This window comes from Vespa velutina, chromosome 23 (genome assembly GCF_912470025.1).
Source record: "Vespa velutina chromosome 23, iVesVel2.1, whole genome shotgun sequence".
Taxonomy (NCBI): domain Eukaryota; kingdom Metazoa; phylum Arthropoda; class Insecta; order Hymenoptera; family Vespidae; genus Vespa; species Vespa velutina.
The window spans coordinates 1,057,501-1,070,509 of record NC_062210.1 but is presented as its reverse complement, the minus strand read 5'-3'; the positions used below and the strand labels follow the sequence as shown (position 1 = coordinate 1,070,509).

Sequence of the window (13,009 nt, the reverse complement as noted above, 5' to 3'; positions counted from 1 at the left end):
CGTAATTCGATACGAAAAGAAATCGAGTGATCGTGAAGATTCGAAAGTAACCACCAATCTTGCGAATCGACAAATTTTCGAAACAACGTGAAGATTGAATTATTAAGACGAATTTTGTGGTATATATTTGAGAATCATCTGATCGTTGGACTCTCAAAAATATTCGCAATTTTACGTGAGGACGAGGATAACAGGGTAGAAGGGAGCGTGGGCCGGGGAAGGAGGGAGGGGGGGAGAAGGGAAAGGAAATTGATCTCGATCTTGCGTTTCGAATATGCGAAAGTAGATCTTTAATATCGAATCGTGGTTAGGCTGCAACGATTGCACTTGATAAAATTGACATAATTACCAAAAACATTCGACATCGTGTAAAATGTAATAACAATGTGGTTATATTTAAATGTAAAACTAAAATGTCATTTCTTTATCTCTTATTTCTTTGAATATTTTCGTCTGTCTCTTTTTCTTTCCTTTCTCTCTTTCTCTCTCTCTCTCTCTCTCTGATTATTTTTCTCTATTCGCTTGATTGTTCCATTCATCGATCATTCTACGTACGTTTTTATATATCACGTTGTTTATTATGTACTATAAATCAGTTTGTTATATTTATTATTTTTTCTTATGGCTTTTTTTTCTTTTTTTTTTTTTTTTCTATATTGTACCATTCCGTTCGTAGGATTATTTCAATATTATCATAATTATACGACTTGGCATTTGATTAGAATTATTTTTTTGTTATCATTTGATATCTCTTAACGTTATTTCCTGTTATTTCATCATGTCTATATTCATTATTAACAAATCTACAAATTAATTCTTTCATTGAACATTTACATATAATGCGCATTATCATTTATATCGTATTAATTATTAATGTATTTATTACAATTACATTATTTAATTATTATTATTATTATTATTATTATTTATACATTCTGCATATAATCGTCAGCGTATAAATAAATAAACTGGAAATGATGAATTATTTAAATATTTCGAAAGGATCAATGGAGAAAATGAAGAAGAAGAGAGAAAGAAAGAAGAAAAAATACAAACAAAGAAAAGAACAAAAACAATTGTTCGAAGGAGTCATCGTATTGAGCATAGCTATTTACTATTTCATATATATACATATATACATGTGTGTGTGTATATAAGAAACTCGTGACCCGACATTGGATTGCGCGTTATCGATGATTTTCATGCGAGACTCCGCGTAACGATCACGGAGGCGCCAGGCTCGTCCGTAGCGCCGGTTTTGTTCGAGATCTTGGATCTCGGACCTTTGTCGATCCTTTGTCGATCCTTTGTCCCGTCGAGACGTCGGACGACGGACGTCGCTTTCGCGCCGCGACGATAAGCCACGTCGAATCACGAGGCGCCGTTTGCCGTCTGTACTAACGCCAATTCTTGTGCAATCCCTTAAGACCCCGTATAAATTATATACCCTCGTTCCTCTCTATCCGTACTTATTACGAAACTTTCTCTCTCTCTCTCTCTCTCTCCCTATATATATATATATATATATATATATATATATATATATATATATATATATTTCCTTCTTCAGAACAAGAATAACGCGAGCGTGCGAATGATTTTTATTACCGAGGTTATAGCTTCCATTCAACATTCATACATATACTATATAAGTATATATATATTTGTATATGTGTATATTTGTCTCTCTCTCTCTCTCTCTCTCTTTCTCTCGCTATCTCTCTGAATATGTGTATATATATGTATATGTATGAATGTATGCAAAGTACTTTGTCGCGCGAACGTGCCACGCGTTTGCAACACCCTTTACGTCGTGGAATCGTTCGACTAATCGAGAACGCGATCGCGAAAGCGGACTTGGACTTCCTCCTCTTATTACTTCCCTCCCCACGAGGTCGATTAACAAACCGGATTATTTTTCTATAATACACCTATGTACGTGTAATAGTTTTATTTTAGAGAGACGAAGAAGAAGAGTTTCTAATGTCGTAGTATGGTATTCGTTCGTTCATTCGTTCGTTCGTTTTAATGGCCAATTAAATTCTTCAGAAATTTTTTATACGCTCAAATAGTTTTATATCTTCAATTAGTTTTTTTTCTCTTGTTCTACGTTTTGTTTTCTTTTTCTTTTTCTTCTTTTTTTTTTTTCTTTGTTTTTACTTTTTTTTTTCCTCCTTTCTTCCTTTTTTCAATCCCTTGCATAGAATATAAAAGTTATCGATATAAATATGAAGCGCGATCCATGGTCGCTTCTTACGATTTCTTTCTTCTTCTTCTTCTTCTTCTTTTTTTTTCCTTTCGCCAATTTATTTTTGCTTTTTTTGTTCTTGTTGATTTTATTTTTCTTTCGTTTTAATCTCCGAGATAGGATATAAATGTTATCGATATAAATATAATTTCATTCAAGTTACTGAGCCTTCGTCGATTTTTATAATTATTTTTCTTTTTTTTTCCTTTTTAAATTCATACTTTAGTATTTTTTCTTTTTTTTTAATCTCTAGGAATGAATATAAAAGTCGTCGATATAAATATAATTTTATTCGAGTTACGACTTTTGTCATTGTTTATAATTTTGTTTTTTTTCTTTTTTTTTTTTTTTATCTAATTCAAACTTTTAGTAATTTACTTTAATCGAGAAATATATAATATATTTGCAATTAATTCGATAATAAATTATATAAATCAATTTCATCAAAATTTAAATATTCGACAATTCTTTATAGAAATTTTTAATTTTTAATTTATATATATATATATATATATATATATATATATATATGTATATATATGTCGCTGATTTCATTTATGATCATAATTATCTTATATCTTATATCCTTTTATCCATTGATCTTGATTTATATAAGTATTTATGGTGGCCAGTATAAACTTGCTTGTGCTTTAGATATGGTGATTTATCAATCTTTTTCATTGAATTTATCTTCAGATCTTCAGATCTAGTATATGTATATATGTATGTATATGTATATATAATGAATACTTTGTTCTTTTTCTCTTTTTTTATCAAACATGCCAAAAATCAAATGCAGTTAAAAATAATAGATAACTTGAAACGAAAGAAATGAGGATTTTAAAGAAAATATTGGAAACAATTTTATTCTATCTTACACAAAGACAAAGAGAAAGAGGAAAAGAAAGAAAGTGATAAAAATATCAATTTTCAATTATCATAACAAAAAATGTCTAATCGTTGGAAAATATTTAGACAAAAAGTGACATCATGTTTATTAGAATCTATTATAAATGCTACAGAATGATTATCATATAGAATCTAGTTTTTTTTTCTTCTCGTTTTCATACCTAACTACGTTTTTTTTATTGTTTGCATTAAGCAACATATTAATAACGAATGCATCTAATTTCTAACTTGTAAAACTTTTTTTTCTATTCTTTTCTTTCTTTTTTTTTTTAATAGTCTTGACTTGTTCGATCAGATTCGTTTGAATAGTGTTCACTATATCTTACCATGGATGAATAAATGTATCTAATTTCTAATACTTTCTTGCACAGTTGATTTAATCAGCCTGATTCGTTTGAAAATGTACAAGCAATACTTTATCCACATACAGGAGGGGTTAAAAGTTTTTAAAATCACTTAAAAATTGTATTACTCTTTATCGACCTTTTCACCTAATTTTTCTTTTTCCTTTCTCCTCCTCTTTTCTTTTTTCTCTTTTAGATCATAAAAAAGTTCTTACATTTGATTTCAAGTAAAGTGTGGAAAAGAAGACAAAAAGAAAAAATAAAGAAATTAGCATAAAAGAAAAGTTTCTCTCTTTCTCTAATCTCAAGAGAATAATTGATTAGAAAAAAAAAAACAAGAACAAAAAAGAAAGAAGAAAAGAAAAGAAAACTTAAAGTGAAAACTTTCGTCGCAACGCCATTATATTTTCCAAGATATAAGAGAAAGTGACAGGTTGAAATCAAACAAGAATGATTAAACAAAAATTAAATTAAATTAAACTAAAAAACAAAAAGAACGAAAGTGTGAAAAGTAAAAAAAAAACAAAAGGAACAAGAATAAGAGTAAGAGCAAGAGTAAGCTTAAGATTAAGAATAATAGCAAGCGTAAAGGTAAGAGTAAGAGTAATCTTAAGATTAAAAATAAGAGTAAGGTTAAGAGTAATGGTAAGAGTAAGGGTAAGAGTAAGCCTGATGATGATAGTAAGAGTAAGAGTAAAAATAAGAGTAAGAGTAAGGGCAATGGTAAGAGTAAGGGTAATAGTAAGAGTAAGAGGAAGAGTAAGATTAAGAATAGGAATAAGAGTAAGGCTAAGAGTAAGAGTAAGGATAAGGATAAGGATAAGAGTAAGAGTAATATTAAAAATAAGAGTAAGAGTAAGAGTAAGGCTGAGAATAAGAGTAAAGTACAAATAAAAATAAGATTAAAAATAAGAATAAGAATAAGAAATTTCTCTCCCTGAAGATTTGTTAGGTGGAAGAGGAAGAGGAAGAGGAAGAGGAGGAGGAAGAAGAAGAAGAAGAAGAAGAAGAAGAAGAAGAAGAAGAAGAAGAAGAAAAAGAAGAAGAAGAAGAAGAAGAAGAAGAAGGAGAAGAAGAAGAAGAAGAAGAAGAAGAAGAAGGAGAAGAAGAAGAAGAAGAAGAAGAAGAAGGAGAAGAAGAAGAAGAAGGAGAAGAAGAAGGAGAAGAAGAAGGAGAAGAAGAAGAAGAAGAAGAAGAAGAAGAAGAAGAAGAAAGTGAAGTAGAGGAGTAGAATGAGGAGAATGAGGAGAATGAGAAGGATGAGAAGGATGTGGAGGATGAGTAGAATGCCAAGGAGACGAAACGACGAGTAAATCGCATGAGCGAATCACCCTCGCGCGCGCTTCCAGGTTTCTCGAAGCAGTCTCAACGGAGGCATAACTTGGTGCATGCACTGCTTCTTGGAACGCCCTGGTATGCTAATTGCGATCTCCGTGCGTAAGCGAATACGTCGTTGCATTGTCCACGTGTATGTGCGTAAATACACGCACGGGTTATCCAGTTGAGACCAGGTATACTTAACGACTACTCGGTAAAGCGCGATACACACCATCTAACTTGCCTCCCTTCTCTTCTTCTTTTTCTTCGTCCTTCGTTCTCTTAAGCGTACATTCCACCGAATCCAAACCACACTGGTGTCGTTCTGACGTATAGAAAACGATTCAAACAAACGTCCGTTCAACGCCGATCTAAATCATATAATTATTATTATTATCTTTGAATTTTCTTTTTCTTTGTTTTTTTTTTCTGTTTTTTTTTTCTGTTTTCTTTTTTCCTATTATATTATTCTCATTTAATCGCTGCAATACATTCTATTTTTTTTTTTATTATTATCGTTGTTGTTGTTATTATTTTTATTATTATTATTAATCTTTGAAACCTGCCATAACAGGAATACGGGAAATATTCTTTCTTTTATTTATTTTAATTTATTTTATTTTATTTTTTTTTTTCTTATTATCATTATGCACCGATAAGAATGAAAAATAACTTATGCTCGTGTCACACGAGCGTACGATAAGTTATTAATTTAAATTGAATATTTCTTTTCTGTCTTTTTTTTTGTTTTTTTTTTTTTTTTGTTTTTCTTCGTGTCTCTTATTTCCAGCGAAATATCGTATGGATACGAAAAAAATCTCTTAGAGTAATAATTTTTTATCTTCGTAATATTAGCAAGATGAAAATGTATTTTGCACTTTTTTTTTTTTTTTAAGGATAACTGTCGATCGAAAATATACTCTTTATTTTCTTATTGTTATTAAATATATCGTGACGAGTGAAGAAAAATAATGACGTATATGCGCGATACGCGAATATCACGATTGTCGTGTAAAATATTAAATCATAATGTCTTATCTCGAAACAAGAAATATCTTATAGACATTAATAAAAGATACAAACGACATAAGATTTATCCTTATCGAGTCGATTTCGTTTCGTTTGACAGCCAATTAAAATCCATCGACGTTAAAACGTCTTTACCTTTTCGAAATTTTCAAAGAGTTAAAATTATTAAAGCGTATCGTAACGTATTCTTTCTTTCTTTTGGTTTTTGTTTTTTCCCCCCACCCAACCCCCCCTCCTTTTTTTTTCTTTTTCGCTGCAATACCGGAGACATTTGCCAACATGATTATAGGTACGATCAGTGGATCGATTTTTTTTTCTTTTACTAAATGATCCGATTAATGACGCGAATCGTATAATTTCCTTTCCGCCCTCTCTCTCTCTCTCTCTCTCTCTCTTTCTCTCTCTATCTCTTTCTATCTTTCTCTCTCTTTCTCTCTCTCTCTCTCTCTCTCTCTCTCTCTCTCTCTCTCTCTCTCTCTCTCTCTCTCTCTTCTTGTACTCGTTAAAGGTACACGTCGATGGACGAAGATTCTTATTACAGGAAATAACTCGAGTGGGTCCAGTCGTGTCATTAAGTATGCAAGTCTCGGACACGGGCGTAGCTCTAAGTCCTGAAACACACAGACACACAGATACACACATACACACATATATGCATATATATATATATATATATATATATATATATATATATATAACCTTCTTCTTTCAGCTCATTCATTGTGCCGCTATATTCCGTTGTGCCTTAAACTCCTCAATGGGAATAAATTTCACGGGGATTCGTAGCTGTGAAAGATCTTATCTTTTATCTTTTATCTTTTTTTTTATTTATTTCTCTTTTTCTCTTTCTTTTTTCTTTTTCTCTTCTCTTTCTCTTCCTCTTTTTTTTTTGTTTTGTTTTTTGCTCCTTTTTGAAGACTACAGAATCGTAGTATGAAAATAATTATTTTCTTTTTGATTTACGAGCGAACGATTTGTTAATTTTCGTTATGTCACTCGATCGATCATTAATCTATCGATACTTGTTCTACGATCGACGATACTAGGAAATTATTTTTGTCGGATTATTTTATCAATAACATTACGATGAAAAGTAAAGGGATAAAGATCTATATTCATTCTCGAAAAATATAATTCCATTATCCTTGATATATGAAAAACAAATGATGATCTATTATGAATGTGATCTAAAAGAAAAGATCTTTCGTTTTATAGATATTTTTTACGTTTTTAAGTTTGAATTATTTAACAATTGTTTTCTTTTTTTTGTTATTTTTTTTTTTGTAATATGAGAAACAGGTCGAAAGAAAAAAGAAAAAAAGATAAGAAAAGAAGAAGAAAAAGGAAAAAAATAGATAAACAATTGTATCTATCCTCGATAGATAATAAAAGATAATTCTTTTGTACAATTTAAAAGAGAAAATCATTAGGCGTGTGAAATTTTTGAATTTACTATTATTTACTTACTACGTTGATAAGTTTATATAAGTTTATAATAGTTATATCGATAATTAAGTACGACGTTAATTGTTTCAATATTACTAATGCTAAGTAACAATATTGAAGGGGAAAATAAAATGTTAATTTAGAACTTAGGAATTTATAAATTTACACACACACACATTGACACACACACACATACACATATATATATATATATAGATATGTAAAATCAATGTGCGAAATGAATTAAAACCCATGGATTTTACACTTTCTCATCTTATAACAATTTCAAATACAATTTTGTATGTCGTCGTTGTCGTACGTGTATACACCGACGCGATATCACTAAAGAACCGGTTTTTATACGACGAACGTCGTTTATGTATATGGACTTGGTTAAATCCCGGCCGTTACACAATTCTCTTTAGAACTATTCGAGATAAGGGGATAAACTTTTATGCGAGCTTACATAATTTTCAACGTGCGTAACTGTGCATCGTACGGAACGATCATGAAGCGCGCTAAATAAGGCATTCCTTGAATAACATCGATGTGTTATTATTCTTTGTATTTTATGACCTTCTGTAAAAACATTAGAATTATAGACAAATACTGAATACGAGAAAATTTGAATAAAAAATTATTATATATATATCTCTATATATTGTACATGTATAACAAATACTATTGAGATTCTTTGGAAACAATCTCGTTTAGAAAGTAAAACTTAAAAAAAAAAAAGAAACATAATAGAAGAATTTAAGTACCATATAATTAAATACCATATAATTCTTTGCAAGGTACTTGAAAAGAAAATCATTATAAAATATATATACATATATATATATATATATATATATATATATATATATATATATATATGTTCATATAATCTAAATTCTAAAAGAAAAAGAAATAGATTCATAAACAAAATGAATAGAAAACAATAATAGATCCGGAAAAAAAAACCAAAAAATAACATAAAAGATACATTAATCGAGATTCTTAGGAAACAAATTTATTAATGAAATAAACGGTATTAAACAATTTTAGTATGAAAAAATTGAACGAAATGATGTCACGTGGAATTTGAAAGAAAAATTCATTCTACGTTCATTCATTATATAAAAAATTCATTGTTCATTGTCTATATATTGTACAACATGTATAATCGATATTTAGAGTATACGAATTGATCAACAAATAAAAATCAAAAAAGAAAAAGGTATTATAAAGTCGACGTATTATAAAATCGAATGAAGTTGTATATTTGGGTATAAATTCGAAAAATAATTTCGTGATACATAATATAAATGTATACATATATACTATGTGAATAAAAATCCAATACTTTTATTATAAATAAAATCAAAGAAGAAAAATCCAAAAGAGAGAGAAAGAAAGAGACAGAGAGAGAGAGAGAGAGAGAGAGAGAGAGAGAAAGAAAAAGAGGAAGTCAAGAAAAAAAGTTTTGGAAATCGAAGGTGTGAGAGTGCAACGTTCGACGGGTGGCAGTGAGAGAGCAGGTAGGAGGTGGTAGAGAGGTTAGAAAGAGGAAGAGGAGGAGGAGGAGGAGGAGGAGGAGGAGGAGGAGGAGGGGGAGGAGGAGGGGCGCGTGGCTCTCCTTGGTGTAGGTACGTCTTAACCCGAGATCGGTCCAAGGCGGCAGTGAGTCCTTCTCTGCCGCAGCATCCAAACGTGAGTGAAGCCGGAATCGTTCGGGCGAAGCGACGCGAACTTGTGATACGAGCTTGGTAAAACCGGTAAAGGAACGTTCGAAAATCCCATAGATCGTGTAGTAATGATACATTTTTTTTAAATACCATAACGATATATGATCGTTCGTTTCGTTAAATTAATCGAAACGATATAATAGAAAATTTTTATCTCTTTATAAACATAATATAATAATGACTTTATTATTATCTTCTTTGTGATATTTATTCGCGTCGTTTTTAAGATATTATTGAAAGATATTAAAAGCGTTGTTTAAAATGAGATAAGTTTTAACGTGAAATAAGAAAAGAGAAAGAAGAAACAACGAGAAAGAAACCATGTTGTGTTCGTGGAAGATCGGATCTTGAAAAATTTCCAATCGCCCCCTCCCCCCTACCCGTATCCCAACCCCCTCCCCCCCCCACTACTCCGCCCCGACCGTTTGGATATTACTCTTATGGATAATTAAAAGCGAAAAAAGAAAAGAAAAGGAGAAAAGAGCAAAAAAGAAAAGGAGAAAAAGAGAAGTAAGTTAACATTCCTTTCAACTAAAAATATTAAATGGTGTGTTTCGCGTTGAATAAATACTCGTTGTCTATCTCGGTCATTGACAGTGATTGATGTCTACGCTCTTTCTGAATCATCGACGATCACGGTCTTATATATTTCTTGCATAGATCAACAAGAAGTTAGTATGTAAGTAAAGTAAAGTAATGTAATGTAATATAACGATTCATGCGTACGTGCGTTCGAACTATTTATCATATTTCGATATTATTGAAAGATATTTTATAATAAATCATAAAAAAATTTTTGTTAATTGTCATTTCACAAGTTCGAAACAAATATAGACAAAGATGATATAAAATATTTAAGTCTAAGGGAGATAGAAAAAAAAAAAAAAAAAGAAAAAAAAGAAAGGAAGTAAGTGAATAAATGCTTTTAATATTGCCAGGATAATGAAATTAAACGTGGGAAAAAGAAAAAGGAATTTCGTTGAATAAATTGATAAGGAGGGATAAATAATGAAAAGATAATGTAGTTAGAAATGTTAGAATAGATAGAGAGATAGCGATAGATAGATCCAGAGAGTAGCAGGTACTTGATGTCGGTTTTCATCGTGGACCGGTCCGTAAACACTCGACGTGGCGTCCTACGGTGATTTCTCGAGGGGTTTCCATGTCACCGTGTTCAACGGTTCTTTGGAGTTCTCGGTGTGTGGTCTCCTTAAAGGTCTCCGACGTTAGACAGTGAGAGGTGGAAGTATAGAAGGAGGGAGCTGACGTTTTGCTTTGACCCTCGAGAGTGAGAGAGTAAAAGATAGAGAGAGATAGAAAGAGAGAGAGAGAGAGAGAGAGAGAGAGAGTGAGAGAGAGAGAGAGAGGAGGAAGGGAAGGGTGGAGGAAGAGGGTGTAAGGGCTGAGAGAAGGAAGGCTCGGACTCCTAAGTTGATTTACGTTCAGCCGATGGCGCCTTTTGTCTAGCCAACAGGCCTGTCAGTCCTGTTTGATTTTCGCAATATATTATACGAATGGCAAACTATATGCCGAGTGTGTGTGTGTGTGTGTGTATGTGCGTGTGTGTGCGTGTATGTGTATGTGTGTATTCATGTGTGAGAAAGAAAGAGAGAGAGAGAGAGAGAAGAAAGAAATAGCTATAATTCACGAAGTGGTCGTAAGAATTTAAAAAAAAAAAAGAAAAAAGAAAAAAGAAAAAAAGAAAAAAAGAAAAAAGAAGAAAATAAATAAATAAATAAAAAAGGAGGAAGAAGAGTCATCTGGCGTGAATTTTCTTCTCTTATTTGTTCTTTGTTTTCTCTCTTTTTTGCTTCTTTTTTCTTTTTGTTTCTTTCTTTCTTTCTTTCTTTCTTCTCTTTTTTTTTTTTTTTTTTTTATTTTTATTTTTATTTTTATTTGTTTTTTCAAAGTCGAACGCTCCTGGGCGAATAGGATACAATTCCTCCCACCGGAAGGGAGAGACTAGTGTGCGGAGACCGCGAGAACATGTATTCGGTTTCAACGAACGGAGATCGTCGATAGATTCCCACGAGCGACGTGAGGGAAGTATGTGTGAGGAGTGAGTATGTATTTGTGTGTGTGTGTGTGTTTGTGTGTGTGTATACGTTTGTATATATATGCGTGTGAGGATATCTGTGGATATGTGTCCCTTGAATAAGGTCTAGTGGATAAGGCCAGTGGATAATTCTCGAAGTATCGAGTATACCAAAGAACTCTCTTCTTTTTCCTTATCCTATGATCATGGAAAACGATTCTTTATCGTTCTGTCACATCTATCTTTATTCTTTTTATTTATTTTTTTTTTTTTTATTTCTTCTCTCTTTTTCTTCTCTCTCTCCTCTCTCTTTCTCTCTCTCTCTCTCTCTCTATCTATATATGTAGAGAGAGAGAGAGAGAGAGAGAGAGAGGAAAAGAGAGATTGATAATTCTAAGATTATCATTTTATTTTGGAAAAGAAACATTTCTTTTTCTTAACATTATATATATTTTTTTTTTTCAAATGAATCACTCGAGCCTCCCTTTTTGATACTTCAAATAAAATTTTAAACAATATCGAAATGTCTATCGTTACAGGAAAAAAAGAAAAAAAAAAAGAACTAAATAAATAATTGTGAATTAAAATATCGTACTACTCTATCTATTTTTATTCTATTACATGGTATTTAATAATTAATAATAATTATATAAAGAAATATATAATGTTATAATTATATTAAATATTATGAAAAATTGTATAGTGAAATATTTAATTCACTACATAATATATACGTACACACACACACACACACACACACATATATACATATATATTGTATTTCATTGTATATTAATATTAACATATATTAATATTAACGAAAGACATTATATAATGAAAAATTATATTATATCGATTAAAAAAACATTGAATACTTAATGAATTATGAAATTATATACGTAGAAGCATTTAACATTCTTTCATTATTTCTTTGTTAAACTATTGCAGTTAAAAATAATCGTCCTTGAGAAATAAGTCAGACGTTCGCCGTCGTTATTAAACGAAAGTACCAACCGACCAACCGACCGACCAAACGACCGACAGACCGGCACACCAAGCGGAAAACAATTTCATGTGATAATAGCGCGCAAGAGATGGTAATTAGCGTTGATCCAGTCATTAAAATATCGCTATACGAACCGTCTCGACCGTTATTACTTTCATTATTCTCGTGCGAATAAGGCCGTGCGAATTCTTTTGCCAAGTTTTCGATGAACGATGATTTTATAAATATGTAGATATACAAAAGAGGTTGGTCGCAGATGGCAGAACTTTAATATAGGACGGACGCACGGCATCAAAAATCTTTTTCCTGTGTGTCTCTCTGTGTATCTCTGTGAGTGAGTGTGTGTGTGTGTGTGTTTGTGAGTTTGTGTGAACAATACTCCTTTATTAAGGTTTTCTTCAACCGGTCGTCGTTTCGTTTTCATCGTTCTCTTACAGTTGTAGTCGTGTCATTCGACAAACAGGAAAAGGCAATCACTATGAAATCATGATGTTAAGCGAGGTAAACGCGTGTCAGTGAGTTTAATAATCACTTTTCATACTGATGCATTTGTTTGAATAAGAGAAAGAGAGAAAATTAATATGCTAACTATAGTGATGATCAATGATGAATCAAAGTTATTAAATTTTATGAATTAATTAGATATATAATATATATATATATAAAACTAATCTATAAAAATTAAAGACCGTCAGTACGAATTAAAAAGCTTATGTAAATTAAAAGAAGAGAAGAAGAAGAAAAAGAAAAAAGAAAACAAAAAAGGAAGAGGAAAAAAAAACAAAAAGAAATAAAAAATAAAAGAAAAAGAAAAAGAAAAAAATTAATACTAATACCATACGTTTATGGTATAACGAAATGGTATAACGAAACTATTAGTAGAAAAGTGGCAAATATAACTGTGGTCTATAGGATAAAAGCTTGTATAAAATTCTCCCGTGGCAG

General features: G+C 31.1%; 1 protein-coding gene and 1 long non-coding RNA gene across 3 annotated transcripts in view; one reads left to right on the top strand and one right to left on the bottom strand.

Moving 5' to 3' along the window:
• LOC124956711 overlaps positions 1 to 13,009 on the top strand; it is a 338,980-nt gene that overhangs the window by 249,263 nt on the left and 76,708 nt on the right. The gene's annotated exons all lie outside the window — the stretch shown is intronic.
• LOC124956715 lies at positions 6,084 to 7,643 on the bottom strand. Its single transcript, XR_007103348.1, has 3 exons — positions 7,315 to 7,643; positions 6,547 to 6,633; positions 6,084 to 6,458 (listed from the first exon to the last, which is right to left on the bottom strand). It is a non-coding gene; the product is annotated as an uncharacterized LOC124956715 (long non-coding RNA).